We start from the raw sequence: 16327 nt of genomic DNA, 5'->3' as shown, positions 1-16327 counted from the left end.
ATTATTCCATGAAGCAGTCATACAGGGGGAAGTTGGGGTAGGATGTATGATGGGTTAGATGTGACCCCATAGGCCTAGCATAGCCTTTCTTTGTCACAGCTGTGACATTCTGGAATATAGGCCAAAACTTTTAAATAATTCTTCAGATTCAAGATTCCGTATCAGCCATTTCAAAATCCAGTAATGGCATTGCAGAAAGGTTCACAGCTCCAGGGATGAATATAACCATCCCTTTCTCTGTTATTATGGGAAAGAAATTGACTTTATTGACTGGTATTCAGTTTTCCCAAGAGTATAAAGACCTCTTTCCTTCTTATATTCAGCCATCAGTATCAATGGACCCTCAAGAAGGTTCTCCCCACTTTGAGGAGGATTCCACGGTTGCTCTTGACAACCCAGAGGCCCAACGGTTCCATCATGAACAGTTCTAATTACCTCGGCTTGTCACTGGTCCAAGTTTTAAAGCTGATGACCAGTCTCTTGTCCATACTAACTATTTTTAAAAGAAACTCAGCCTCAATATTAACAGCATAAGAGCAGCCCTGGTGGATCAGACAAAAGGCCTAACTAGTTTAGCATTTGTTCACACAGTGGCCAACCAGATGCCTATGGGGGGCCCACATGCAGCACATGAGGGCAATAGCTCCCTCCCAGTCATGTTCCCCAGCTGGTACATGACTGCTTGTGATACCGGAGATAAGAAACAGCTGTCATGACTAGTAGCCATTGATCAGCTTATCCTCTCTGAATTTGTCTAATCCTATTTTAAAGGTGTCTGTGTTGGTGACCATCACTGCATCTTGCGATAGTGAATGTCACAGTTTGATCATGTGCTGTATGGAGTACTTCCTTTTGTCTGCCTTGAAGCTCCTACCATTCAGCTTCATTGGATGACTGGGCTCTAGTATTATAAGAGAAGAGGAAAAACATCTCCCTATCCACTTTCTCCACACCATGCATACATTTATGCACTACTCTCCCTGCTGAATTTAGGGACATGTTACATATTTCTGTTAGAAGACCAGCAATTTCACATTTGAATTTTTCTTAAACAATTCTCTAAGATAGATACCATCTGGAACTAGTCATTTGTTTGTTTTCAATTTGTCAATAAAATAACTTCATCTCTTGCCACCATTATTTGCCTCAGTTTCTCGGAATCCCTTCCTGAAAATGCCACAGGTATCTGCTCTCCATCTTCTGCAGTGAAGACAGATGCAGAAAAATTATTCCGCTCCTCTGCAATCTCTTTATTTTCCTTTAGTACTCTTTTAACTCCTTCATCATCCAACAGTCCAACCACCTCCCTAGTCCATTGCCTGTTTCTGATGTATTTAAAGGTATTTTTTATTGTTGGTCTTAATTAACTGTTCCACCTTTTGGGGGCGGGGGGAGGTGGGGTACCAGTGGATGACTTCCAGTTTAGGCTGCAATTTCACTGAACACAATGGGGTGTTCAATGAAATAACAATATGCTACTCAAAATCCATTTTGTTGTTGCATCCCTTATTGTCTGCTTGCACTTCTTTTGCACAACTTTGTGTTCCTTTTTGTTTTCCTCGTTCGGGCAAGACTTCCATGTTCTAAGGGAAGCCTTCTTTTCTCTTGGTTCATTCATATGGTTTGTTATCCATGCTGGTGACTTTTTGGACTTGACAATATCCTGACCTGAGGTAAACATTCTAGCTGAGCTGCACTTATTGTAGTTTTGCAAAACCTTCAAACATTCTGGAGAGATTTGAGTCTCCTGATTTTCCCTTTCAACTTCCTTTTTACTAATTCCCTCACATTTTTTTTAGAAGCGCCCTGTTTTTGAAGTCAAATATAACTTCATTGGAGTTCCTTGGCACTTTTCTACCTGCATATAAATATTACATATTTATATGCAATACATAATTGCACAAACCGCAATTTTAAATTATCAATTACACTTATTTCCATCTTTTTTTAAGAGCTAGAAATGCTATTCATTGTTTAACACTAAAATTGCTTTAAAACACAATATTGTTATGAGATTAGCTGCCTTTATTATCATGAATGGGCCTATCACTGTGGTGTCGCCTGATGGGTGATCAGGGACTTAACAAAAGGGATAAATGTTTCCTTAATGGATAATTTACCTGAACTGAAACCAGAATTATGTATCTGGTAGTAGTGGAATGTATAAGAAGAAACAATTTTGCTATCTGAATTTGAAAAAGTTTTTTTTTTTTTTAAGATGGAGTTTATTCAAACATAGCCATCCTTCAGGAGCAGAGTGCTCTTGTGGGAATCTCATGCAGAACTAGTGCCTTCTCTGCTCACATTAGAAATCAGTTTGCATGTATCTCTCTCTGGGGATCTGATAAGCAACAGGGGATGTGCTGCTTATAGTAGTGCTCTGTTGTTTGTCTCCACCAATGCGCAATGTATATCTGAAAATAAACCTAAATATGCTTTGACTTAGATTCCTGCATTGAGCAGGGAGTTGGACTCAATGGTCATATAGGCCCCTTCCAACCCCACTATTCTATGATTCTATGACAAAAGTGGCATAAGACTACAGTGATCTCTCCTTCCAAAGGAAGTCTAGCCAAAGAATGCTCTACCCCTGAAACTTCTCAACAGCGTAATGGCAGTGGGGGCAGCATAACAGCAGGCTATAATCCACAAACCTTTCCAAATACACGTTCAACTTTTCCATCACACCCTTCCCTCTTGCCATTTTTCCTCTGTTTATTGTTTTGACTGCAAGATTTCACATTGTACTCAGAGCCCCCACGCCTTACAGAGCTATTGACCCCACCTCATAGAGCACAGAAATAGCTCTTCAGCACTGCTTGATAAATCCCACACCCTTCCCAGCAAAACCTCACAGTATGGTAACTGTTGGAAGACCAAGAACAAACACCATGCCCCCTGCACCAAGTATTCACCCAAAGGAGGGCTGAATATAACCTCAACAGGATTCTGATGTGTATCTTGCTTCGAGCTGCAATGGCTGTTCTGTGAAAGAAAGTTCCAACTCAAAGCAATGATCATACACTCGGCTGAGCAGGGTGCAGCCATTAAGAAAAGGCTTGGCTGCAAGACAACCAATATGTGTTGTCCTTTGGAAGGGCCAATCCTTGTGTAAATGTCACTATCATTGTTCCCTTGGCATTTGTTTCTGTTCTGTGTCAGTACTGCAGGCCAATGGAGATAACAGCAGCATATGGGTTGGAGGCTGGAGGTGAGACTACAGGATTGGGTGGGAGGTGTTGAAATTCCCTAGACAGGGCTCTGCTTGTGTGAGGAAACAACACTTTAAGGTTACTGACCTGGGCGAGCACATTCGTTCCTAGCAATTAAACTACAGAATTAATTGAGTGTTAGGTGATTGCTTACTATCTTCTGGCACCAAAATGAGAGTTGATCACAATTGCTGTTCTCTTTGTCTCTGAGAAGAGAATCCATAACATAAACTATAGATCAGTCTTCCCCAACCTTGCAACTTCCAGATGTTTTGGACCACAATTCCCATAATCCTCAGCAGGGCCATTGGCCAGCATGCTGGCTGGGAATGATGGGATTTATAGGTCAACACATCTGGGGGGTGTCAGATTGAGGAAGAGTGCTGTAGATGCATGGTTAAGGATAGACTTATCACAACTTGGGACCAGGATATCTGAGAGAGTGCCTTCTCCCTTATCAACATGCCTGGTCACTGAGGTCAACAGAGAGCATGCTCCTGGTGGTTCTGCATGGACCTATGGCCTGAATGGAGTCCCCCTGAAGAGAGTTTCGGCTATTGGGCAGTATAGAAATGAAATAAATAAATAAATGCCTTCAATGTGGTAGCTCCCTTTCTATGTAACACCCTGCCTCTGGAGGTCAGGCAGGCACCGACAGTGTGTTGTTTTTGGTGTCTCTTAAAAACATCTTTATTTCAGGAAGCCTTCCTTGACTGACTTCCCATGTTTTTTATTGGTGGTCTACTTTAAAAAAAGAAAGGAAGTATTTTTTAATAAGGATGTGATTGGCCATCTATGGGTGGAAGTTTGGCTAGGCTCGCTACTCCACCTAAAAGTAATTGCGACATTCCCAAATGAGGTGGGATCTGGCTGCCACGTGCACCAAATGAGCTCAGACAACAATGGGAAAGATATAAAAATGGAAGAAAGACAAAAGGAAGGGTGGTGGTGGAAGGAGAAGACAAGGAGTCCTGTGTGGGAAGCCAGACAACAGATGGGCAAGTTTTGTTTTGGAAGACTAATTGAGATGGGGACAATCTTTGAGAAAACATCAGGCAAAAGTATCCATGCCAAGGGCGTTGTGGTAAGCCAGCTGTCAGGGTGGAAACTGAGCCCAGAGAGCCCCAGAGCAGTTCTGATTCTGAGGAGGAACAGCAATCCGTGGGAGTGGAGCCAGCTCATCCCTCACAGGCTCAGCACCTGACAGATTCCTCCTCCCAGCATTCCAGAGATACTAAGTGACCCGGGTAGTGAGGGAGTGCGGGAGGGGGGCTTCGTAGATGCTCGACGCAGACACAAAGAGCGACGAGTGATGGAGGGCGCAGAGAGGAGGCGTAGAACCCATTTGGCGTGCAAGCAACGGCCACCTCCCATGGACCCAAGGGAAAGAGGGAGGATCTCTCCCTAGCCCATAAGTTCTGGGTCTTCAAGTGACTCTCTCTCAAACGGGGATCAACTGCCTACTTGAAGCTTAGGCCACTCTGCTGCTCCTTGCTTTAGTCTCTGGTGATTAGCATCTGAAAGTGTCATTAAGCTGTAATGGGATTAAAACTTTGAAAAGAATTCCCTTTCGTCTGTGCCTTGAGTTGGCTATTGGGATCTACTGGGGGAAGCCGCCAAGGCATTCCTGACACCAGCTATCTCTTGTTTAGTGCCTTCTTTAGTGCCTAGTTGGAAAAATACTTTGCTTTTTCAAAGAACTGAAAGAGACTAAACCATCTCTCAGAGACAGTATCTTTAACAGCTTATCACAATTGAGTTATATTCTTTTATCTTCTTATCGTTTATCTTTCATTGTTCACTGCTCCAGAATCTGTCTAGATGTGGAACCATATATAAATGTTATAAGTACGTAAGTAAGTAAATAAAATTTATGAAGACCTCATCTTTCCCCTTTTTTCCACTTACTACAACCCAAATCTCAGTTCTTATCATCATCATCATCGCACTCTTTTTACTAAACTGCAAGCTGCCTTGAATATTTATAGAAAGGTAGGACATTAAGGCTGAAAATGCTTTTCAGAGAAGGGGGAATCATATGTGTGAATATCTACAGAGAGCACCCTATTTAGGGCCGATTCACAGTTTATACTGGTGGCAAGGTAGCTTGGTGGCAAGAGAGCTTCAGCTATTGGGCAGTATAGAAATGAAATGAATAAATAAGTAATAAAAATTGTTGAGAATTCAAACTGCACAGGCAGCCATTTGTAGAAGCTCCCCTACTGGGTTTGGGCCATGTTAGTGATGTCATTAAAGTTCATTATTACCTAGTTTGGAATGCAATTTCTACAGAGAGTGATGGTCTTCTGCATTATGAATTGAGTAGCCTTTCCCTTAGAAGTTCTTCTCCAGATTAGAATGAAAATCCAAGCTTCTGAGTATGCACAGGTCAACAAGCTGCCTGAGGACAGACAGTTTTCCAACGCACCTAAGCACCATCAGGCACTTTGGAAACCACAAGTTTGAGTATTCCTTTCCCCATGACACTGCTGCAAGTATGCTCAGCAGCATCACAGATGGAAGGAGCGCTGAGGCCATGATGCTTGAGATTCTGATTGAGTAAAGCCTCTAGGGCCTGGCTGCTGCTGTTTCAGCATTCCAGGTGCCAGCCTGCCAGGGAGAAATTAGACTGTGCAGAGACACCTACAGCTGCTGTTGCCACAAGGAAGGGAGCTGGAAGCTTCATCAGAGGCACCTGGTTAATCAAATCAGCAAAAGTGTCAGGAGCGCCCTAGCGGCCTCTTTCAGTACACTCCAATAGCCAACTCAAGACACAGAGGAAAGGATTCTTTTCGAGGCTTTAATCCTTTTACAACTTAATGACTCTTTCAGATGCTAATCACCAGCAACTAAGCAATGAACAGCAGAGTAGCCTATGTTCCAGGTAGGCAGTTGGTCCCCGTTTGAAGGAGAATCACTTGAAGACCCTGAACTTATGGGCTGGGGAGAGATCCTCCCTCTTTCCCTTGGGTCCATGGGATGCGGCCGTTGCTTGCATGCCAAATGGGCACTACACCTCCTTTCCGCGCCCTCCATCACTCGTCGCTCCCTGCGTCTGCGTCGAGCATCTACCAAGCCCCCCTCCTGCACTTTCTCACTGCCAGGGTCACTATCTATCTCAGGAATGCTGGCAGGAGGAATCTCTGCCAGCTGCTGTGCCTGTGAGGGATGAGCTGGCTCCTCTCCCACGGATTGCTGATCCTCCTCAGAATCAGAACTGCTCTGGGGTTCTATTGGCTCAGTTTCCACCCTGATAAAAAGCATTAGGGTGATAAAATAGGTTTCTGTGTGGTTAGAATTGCCAAACAGCCAATGTACACAAGCAGTACCCAATTAGAAGTAAAGCAGGCCTACAATAAAACTAACTATAATATAGGTAATATACTTAACTTATAATCCCAATAACATAATTAACATAATTTCACTGAGGGAAATATTTCATAATTTCTTCCTCAGCCCTCTCCTCACTTCCGATCTTTTCACATCAAGCCCAGGAAGTGGGGAGGAGAAGGGGGAAAGTTTATTTATTTATTACTAATACTTGTATACTGCTTAATATAGAAAAATCTCTAAGGGCACAATCCTATGCATATTTAGACAGAAAAAAGGCCTACAACTCCCAGCCTGCCCCAGCCAGCCTGGGGCTGGCTGGGACTTGTTTTTCTGACTAAACATGGATAGGATTGCACCCTAAGCTGTTTACATACAAAATATATTAAATCATAGTTAAAACACACATATAAAACAACACTAAAACATTTAAACTTACAGCAGCAAACGTAAAATAAAAAGGAACAATAAGAAGAGGCAGTAAAATGGAGCAATAGCATGATGATCAATTCTAAGCCAGGAAAGCTTGAGTGTACAAGTACATTTTCAGGAGGTGATTAAAATACATCAAATGTTCTGTCTCCTGAACACCATGGGGGAGAATGTTCCAGAGGGTGGGTGCCACAACTGAAAAGGCCCACTTTCCAGATGTTCTCTGGCAACAGTCAAGGGCAGCCCCACATAAACTACATTACACTAACCCAATAGTAATTAGATTATTCTTACTGAACTTCTTCTATTGCCTACCCACCCTCAGGTTTCATGTCTGTATGTAAAATACTCATTTCTCATTTGCACATAGCGGATTTATCGGATTTCTACTGATATTTTGTGTTAGCACTATTTAAATAAGGCTAGTTCTAAACCAGCATAAAGTCAGTGATATCACATACTGTAAGTAAAATTCAGTTATAACTGTTTGGGGATTTGGGGAAAAAGTATCAGGATTGATTGTGCAGAGCAATCTAGTCATCTTCATTCAGCCTGATCCTGAGAGCTGTTGCATCTGCCAACAGAACAAGAACTGATTCCAGTACAAAATAATAAATGGTAACACCTGCCATTTAACCCACATTTTACACTTACAATATGTCACTGCAGCCTTTTAGGAATTTATTTAGGGCACAATCCATGTTTAGATGGAAAAACATTCTACAGCTTCCTTGAGAAGTCCATTCAATTAAAAAAAATCATACTCACACCCAATCCTGCCACCTACGTACTTAATATTTTACTGAATATGGTAAACAAGTGAGACCTGAAACACAATATTGGAATGTGGAGTGCTCCTGTTCAGGGTTCCAGCCATGTCTCTTTCCAGGATACTCCCAATTTCATTCCCACTCCTCTCCTTAGTTTTCCATTCCCCCTTCCCACAACAGCACTAGAAGCACCTTTCTCGGAGAAAGTGAACCTGGCTATAGTGATCCATACCTTAATCACCTCTTGTCTAGATTATTGCAATGCACTCCACATGGAGCTGTCCTTGAAGACTGTTTGAAACTATAGTACATGCAAAATGTGGCAGTCACACTTCTGTCTGGTGTGTGCTTTCTAGACCATATTACACCAGTCTTACACCAACTACATTGGCTTCCAATTTGCTTGGAAAGCTGATGTCAATCCAAGCTGCTAGTTGTTACATAAAAAGCCCTTAACAGTTTGGGGTCAGGATATCAGAAGGACCGTGTCTTCCTCAAGGAGTCTGCCCAGAATTTATTATCTTAGGAGAGGGTTCCATCCTTCAAAGTGACGTAGAAATAATTTTAGAGAGATTGCTAGATCTTCATCAGAGACCCTGTTATATGTCCCACCAAGAAGAGAAGATGGTGGGCATACAGGCCTTTTCTGTAGCAGCACCTGATTGTGAAACTCCCTCCTTAAGGAGGTGAGATTGGCTTCATTTCTACCTAGCTTTAGGCAGGCTATAAAATCTTTTTTTGTTCCATCTTGCTTTTGATGGTTTTTAAACTACAGATGATTTGTTTTTTTGGAGGGAGCAATCCTATGGCCACTAGTCAGCAGCTAGATGGCCATAGGATATCTAGTTTTCCAGAAACCAACCTCAGAGCCCATGTTCAAGGATATTTTAAATAAATAAATAAATAAATACAATATTTCTCATTAGGGTAAAATCTTCAGAAATGGGGTACAATATTAAATCCTGATTTGTGATAAAATTTATATAATGTCTGTTATTACCAACGCTACATAAAATATTTTTTAAATGGAGTTGCTCGTCTTTATACTAAGAAAGCTTGAGTAATTCAATCTTTGCAAATTCCAGTGCAGGCTGATCTGATCTGCACCTCTCAGACTAATGTGCATATCAAAATGCAATTATCCTTTGGCTTTGCACTTCGAAATTTGCAATACAGTTCTTGGCAAAAAAAAAAAAAGGGGACCAAAAGTGTTGATAAATGTTTAAGATAAAGTCTGTTTAGATGCACACATTTAAATAAAATCATTTAGAAGTATATGTTTTGTGAGAAAATGTTCAAAAATAGTATTTAAATACATATTTATATATGAATATTCAGGCAGATATTTTAAACAATTACATGTTAATGAGGAAATGAGACAGAACTGACTTAGCAATGAACACATTTGAAATTGACATGGTCTGGGAATAGAGGGATCCATCCATTTGATATATGGATGTGCTGTGAATATTTCCTAATAGTCAGTAAAGGAATACATTCTGATTCCTACACTTGGTCTTAGCCGAGTCTAAAAAGCAATCTTTTGCCACTAAAAGGTTATGTGTAAGTAATTATAATTTTATTAAAACAAAAATCTTACTACCATGTTGTTTTCCTGCTTTTCCAGCACTCCATCATCAGAATGCATAAAAATCAAGCAAGACAGCCAAATCATTATTTACTTTGGAAAGAAACTCGCATGCTATTCTCCACCAGGACACAGAACTATTGTGCCCCTGTTCAAAACTGGGTCACCAAGCCAAAAAAAAGTTTCAAAACATTTATGCTAACTTTAATTAATTTTCTAGGAAAAGAGTTTAAGCAATAGTAGTCCTTTTCTGATTTCACTCTACACCTTATTCTCAGCACATAAACAGGGATTTTTTAAAGAGAAAAAAAGGCCCAAACATTGGCCTTAAGCCTGCTTCAAAAGCAACAGCTAGGAGTGCAGTACATTAGCTATTGCAAGTTTTTTTAAAAAAAACTCATTTATATAAGCGATTATAAAAGGAGAAAAATTTTAATTGTAACAACTCATCACCACCGTGTCAACTTTTGGTCTCATCAAATGAGATGGTTATGTTGCTACACTTGCCCCTACATTTCACCAATAGACCACTTTGCTAGCACTGGCTATCCAATTACTCCAAGTTATTTTTAGCCCAAATATTTAAAACAAGCATTTTACCCTCCACTGTCCTTTTGTTTGTAAACAGTAAGGCCTGCAGCAGAATCAGCCCGTTCTTTTGGCAGTCCCCCGAGACTGAAAAAAGATGAAGCCATGCCAAACAGAGATGGTTGCACAAGATATCTGCTTCTACAGTCTGAGTTGTTACTGTATAGAATTACATAGTATAGGACTGTATTATATTGCAATCCCCTTTTAAAGAAGAATCCTAAATATTCTACTACATGGAGAAGCAAACCAGAGTAAAAACAGTTCTGCTTCTTTACTGGAAAATATAGGAATTGAGGGAGCAATCCTATGGACCCTAGGCAGCTTCTGAGGACCATAGGATATTTTGGATTTCCTGATTCCTGGTCAGAGACAGCGCTCCGACCCCAGAGGGAGAAATCGGAGATCCGACCCCCCTCCCACTCCCCCTTGCAGCTGGTGTGTAAAGAACCGTGCTGGCTGCCCTCCTAGGTCTGAAACTTGACCTCAGAGGATGAGGAAAGAGGCATTGTGGTAGGGAAGGAGGGGAAGAGACCAGAGAGGTCAGGATACAAGCTATCCTGAGGCATTTCCAGCCTCCTTCCTTTCCCCTCCGAAGCACCCCATCTAGACGGGCAAAAAAGTCAGTCAAGCAACAAATGCAGGGCAGGAGGACAGGGCAGCAAAGATCGCTGCCACCACTCCTCCCGCCCTGCATAGGATGATCACAAGCCTCCAGGTTTGGGGATTTACGATCATCGAGGACGCAACCCATAGGGTTGTGCCCATAAAAGCCTAACCATTTCCAGGTCCCAGCATGATTGGAAAGAAGTAATTTACCCATCGTGGAAAGAGACAGACTGTGCATTGGGATGGTGGAGAGGTGTATGGCTAGGACTTTATTAGGCACAAGCCTTCTGAGAGAGCCCTATGCTCCAGCACCTGCCTTCTCAATCTCCATGGCTCAAGGTGAGATTGAGAGCAATCCAAGGTGCAAGAAGAAGCCAGGTGTTCACACCCCACAAAGATTTCTCCCACTCCTGTCCCCTCAACCATGGTAGAAGATAGAAATGCAATGGAGAAATCTGCACCATACAAGGGGGTGGGTGCTGGGGTGAAATTTATTTATTTAATTTCTATACTGCCCAATAGCCGAAGCTCTCTGGGCGGTTCACAAAAATTAAAACCAAAGAGCACACAATAAAACAATATAAAATATATACAACATTAAAACCACAGTATAACGATACAACCAGAATAAAACCTAGCAGCAATGCAGGGATTTAAAATACAGATTTAAAACAGCAAAGCTAAAAGTCTAGTAAGTTAACATGCTAAAATGCCTGGGAAAATAAAAAGGTCTTCACCTGGCGCCAGAAGTAATACAGTGTAGGTGCCAGGCGATCCTCACTAGGAAGCTCATTCCAAGACTTAGGGCATGTAAATAAAGACTTGAAAAAAATCCAACTCACATAAGAAACATGTGGAATCTGAAGCAGCTCCAAATCACTCCTCAGAAAGAATCCTATACAGCTAGAAAAGCTGCAGAAAGGAGCAGCAACTCCTCTGTGAGGAAAGGTTACAACGTTTGGGGCTTTTTTGTTTAGAAAAAAGGCAAGTAAGGAAAGCATGGTAGGAGTGTATAAAATGGTGTGGAGGAAGTGGACAGAGAAAAGTTTTTCTCCCTCTCCCCCCCAATACCAGGATCATCTAATAAAGCTGAATAGTGCGAAATTCAAGACAGACAAAAAAACCTGCTTCTTCATATGGTGTCTAGGCAAAGTATGGAAGTAACTACTACATGCTATAGTGATGGCTGGTGACTTTGGTGGCTTTAAAAGGGGGTCAGACAAATTATTCGGGGATAAAGCTATTAATGGGTAATAGACATAATCGCTATATATTACTTACAGTATCAGAGGCAATATGCCTCTCAATACCAGTTCGTGGGGAAAGCAAGCATGAGGGTGCTATTGAGAGCCAGTGTGGTACAGTGGCAAGAGTGCTGGACTGGGAGTCGGGAGATCCGGGTTCTAGTCCCCACTTGGCCATGGAAGCTCACTGGGTGACTTTGGGCCAGTCACAGACTCTCAGCTCAACCTACCTCACAGGGTTGTTGTTGTGAGGCTAAAATGGAGAGGAGGAGGATTGTGTACGCCACCTTAGGAGGAAAAAAGGGGGGATATAAATGTAATAGATACAAAATGCACTCATATCCTGCTTGGTGACTTCGGAAAAGCATCAGGTTGGCCACTGTGGGAGCAAAATGATGGACTAGAGAAGTCTTTGCCCTGATCCTGCAGGCCCCTTATGTTCTTACATCACAAGACATTTGAGAATGTTGTTCTAACATAATAATGTCTCTTTCTTTGTAACCTCACCAACACACAGCTGGTATTCCTTGCTAAGAATATTGTATATCTAGGCCCATTTCAATGGAATGCATCAACGACATGTATGGTCACATCCATTTGTGAAGCTGCAGGAAATGCTTGGCGGTGCTTCTTGCTTCTAGAGGCCAGGAAGGTCCAAAAAGGCACACTCTATTATCGCTTATTCATACCATTACCATTTTGTTCCCTGCCTCCAGGGGTTGGAAGGATCTGAAAATAATGTCAGTGTGTTCAAGTTTTGCATTATGTTGGAATCATTCTTGTCCCTAACATGCCAAGTGCCACATGAACACTGCCCCAGGGTGACTGACAGTAACTGCTTTTTCTGAGTAAGCTCACTCTCTAAATGCCATTATATTGCCAAGTCTGCTTCTTTAGGATGATCATATATGCACACTATGATCCTGCCTTCTCTGTAAAAGCGATGATCAGCAATCACAATAAAGCTGAAACTGAACAAGCAGTAGGGAAGTGAAGAGGCAAGAAAAAAAAGAGTGAGAGAGAAAACAGATTAACTCAGCCATGCTTTCGTCTCGCTGTTCTGCAGTTTATGTTCATACTTTTCAACCAACATCAGAGGAGGAACAAAAAAGTTCACTTATCAGCCAAAGGACATTTGGTTAATGTGAGATTATTTCTATAGTACTTTTCAGAGTACAGAGTGCTTTAGAAGTCTTGTCTGGCTTCTCCTCATAATGCAATGAGGTTACTTAGGCCAACATAAAGGGCTTGCCCAGTGCCATCCTGTCAGAGCTAAGATACATGAACAGCACAATCACATAGTGTCGTTCTCTTTAGACTATACCACTTTAGACTGTATGTGAGAGATTCACGTTTGAATGCTCCCAAAGAGATTTCAGACACATGTACACATATTCACATGAATGAAGGATTGGATTCAGGCTTAAGCTGGGTCAACTACAATGGGGTAAGTGGACTTCCCTACTCCCTTGTTCTCATGGCAGCCCCTCCAGCCCCTTGAAAATCCTACACAGAGTCAGGAGACCCTGCTGAATAAGGTAAACTGTGGGCAAGATCTGGGATCTCCAAAAATTGGGCAGAGGGACCTTCTATGACTGGAGCCTTTCCTCCTGTGGACGGTCCCTTCCTTTTGTGGAAGGCAGATCCTGGATACAACCTGAAATGTTTTTCTTTGAATGCTCATTTTGTATGTGCAGGAAATTTTCTTATAAGCAGTTGAACATGTAATTCCCTTCCTGCAGTCTGAAATGGCACAGACCAGGAAGAGATGCACCATTTGAGCCTACCAATAGCATGAGCTCAGCTTTGACCTTGGTGTCACAGCAGGAATGACAGCAGGGAGCGGCTGGAGCTCGGTGGCAGAGCACATGCTTTACATCCAGAATGCCCCAGGTTCGATCCCTGTCATTTCCAGTTAAATGGTCAGACAACAGATTATGGGAAAGACCTCTGCTTGAGAAAGAAGCTCTCTTTGCATGAGACCTCCTGTGTGCAAAGAATGTGCTCTCTCACTAAGCGTTGGCCTTTCTCTCTGTTGCAGGAGGCACGGAAAAAGTATAGATTATAGTACTCGATGCGGAAGTTAGCATTTTGAGTCTTGGTTTTCAATGAAAAAAACCCAAGCCCTTAAACTTCTAGCTATGCTAGAAAATGTGTAAATAAAACCTCAAAAGCCAAAGGGGTTGATTCCAATAGTCAAGGCAGAGCTGCACAGGTATTTGCCCCTACCCATTATTTGTAGAAGCAGAATAAAATTACGCAATTTGAGAAAATATGCACATTTGCTCAATTTGCCTAATTTATACTTATTGCACAATTCAGCTTTGTATAATGCAAATTTTGAGTTACCTTGGAATCAAATTTTAACCTTTTTAGCATACACCAGATACACATTCTCCAGCCTATTACTTTAAGACGTTCTCTTCATTATCTTGTCATTAAATTTCTAGCTAAGAAAAAGATGGGAAAAGCTTTGACTTCTTTCCAAAAGTCTTCACAATAGTTTTCTGACACATGATATTCAGAATCTCTACCATAAACAATCCCTGCTTGCATTATAACATAAAGTGGTAATTATCTCCCCCACCCCACACTTCCTAGTTTACAAGTCTAAGATGCAAGACTCACATATTCTTAGACGTTTTTGCATCTTACTAAAAACCCTGTGAATCCCTATTTCTGCTATAACAGCTTAAAAGTGAGGAAGCATGGATCTTATCCATGGCAAGAATTTCTTTCTCTATTACATTTATACCCCACCTTTCATCCATTCCCATTATGGAACTCAAGATGGCATACATGAGGTTTGCAGACCATCTTCCCATCCAGGCACTTAGCTTCAGCACTGTCACACCAGATCATCCATTAAAAACAGAGACTAATGTAAGGAGATTAATGTCCTCAAGCACATAGCTCTCACATGTGCAAGAAACCCCCGGAAACTCACACAGCCCACACTTCTATGCAGCATATGAATGGGCTCCCAAACTGCAGAAAGCTCACTGTGGCTTTCAGCCCAGTCCCAGACATCCTGTTTCTTTATAATTCTGCACACGTATTCACATATGTGCAGTCTGATAGGGAAACATGGCAGCATGACTGCAGCATTAATGACTGCAAGTGAAGAAGCAGCAGATCAAGCAAAGCAGTGATATGAGGAGAATGGGAAGAAACAGCTGTCAGGGTTTGTCAGAGTGTCTTGGTGGGCCTTCCCTGGTTCTTGAGCTCTCTACAGGCTCCTGCATCCACCAGATTTTAGTACATCAACCATTTAGTACATTGTGAGATCTTTTGCCTCTTTGGGTTGTGCCCCTTGGAGAGTGATTCCAACACCTAGAGTGGATTGAAGTGGGGCATGCCTCAGGGACTGTCTAGTCCCTAAGCCACAATCCAATGCAGAACAACCCACAGGTCTCCCGGAAGAAAAATCATAGTGTTAGAAGGTTTGTTGGAGGTCATCTAGTCCAACCCCCTGCTCAATGCAGGATGCAACTACACGTCCCTGAAAGATGCTACCCAGCTTTTGCTTACATACCTCCAGAAAAGGAAAGGTATCATGCCTGTTATCTTTTCCCCTGAGGTTAGTGACCTAAGCTATTCAAATCGACAGGCCAGAACCTTCTCTTCTCCCTGCCACTTCCTCAACTATACAAAGAACCTCACTTCCCTTCACCTCCCCAGCTTACAACAGCAGATGTTGCACCTGGACAAATCTCAGCAGCATCAAAGTACAAGGCTCCGGTCATGACCCCCAGCCACTGGACCTTCCAGTGTGCAGCAGAGGATTCTGATGAGGATGGGGCACAGGATACTTCCTCAGAGCCAAGACAGTCAGTCACACCAGAGGACGCAGCCCTGCCATCGTCCTCAGGCTCAGAGGATGGGTTCCTGGCAGAACCTCCATCTACCCAGCCTGGCAGAAGTCTCAGGCTACAAAATCAGGTGAGGACCCTTTAACAATTCTGTCTAGGAGGGGTGAAGCTGAACACACTACAGATCATGTCAGTCTCTATAAGGCTTCAGTTGGCTTTAGCTTCCTACTCAGACACCACCCTCCTATTGTGGTTGGAAAGAGATATAGCCAGCAGGACCCACTTGGAAGCTATCCAAGGTCCTATTTTCTTCTTGCCTTGTTCTGACTGCCTTTAGATGCTAGTTTCCTGACAGGACAGCTCCAAGCCAGAGCTCTACTATGTAGATCCTTTTTCCAGCAGGGCCAACCCAAGATTTTCTGCTGCTCTAGGCAAATTAAGATCTCAATTGTGACTACTTTGTCATAATTTGAGAGGAATTTAGAAAACCTTTGATTTTATTAAAAGTATGCTAGCCACTATTTCTATTATGCCTCTGATCATCCTAACTGCATTGTATGTAGTGATGTGTCTTGCTTGTTGTATTCTTGCAAAGCTTTGTTTTTCTCTAATACTTTTGAGCAATAAATATATATTTTCTGGTTCCACTTTGTGCTATCTGTCTTGAGGGATGCTATAGGGACCACAACCCATAAAACAATTACTGAAGCTCAAAACACTCAGCTAGGATTTATAAATATGT

General features: G+C 42.2%; 1 protein-coding gene across 15 annotated transcripts in view; it reads right to left on the bottom strand.

Annotated features, from left to right (window-relative positions):
- Positions 1-16327, bottom strand: part of NEDD4L (NEDD4 like E3 ubiquitin protein ligase) — a 325991-nt gene that overhangs the window by 108682 nt on the left and 200982 nt on the right. The window lies entirely within an intron of this gene.

Source organism: Heloderma suspectum, chromosome 2, assembly GCF_057233095.1.
Source record: "Heloderma suspectum isolate Gila_16-S chromosome 2, 16-S_ref, whole genome shotgun sequence".
NCBI classification, from domain to species: Eukaryota; Metazoa; Chordata; class Lepidosauria; order Squamata; family Helodermatidae; genus Heloderma; species Heloderma suspectum.
Note: the sequence above shows the minus strand (reverse complement) of the source record. Positions and strands in the feature narration are given on the sequence as shown.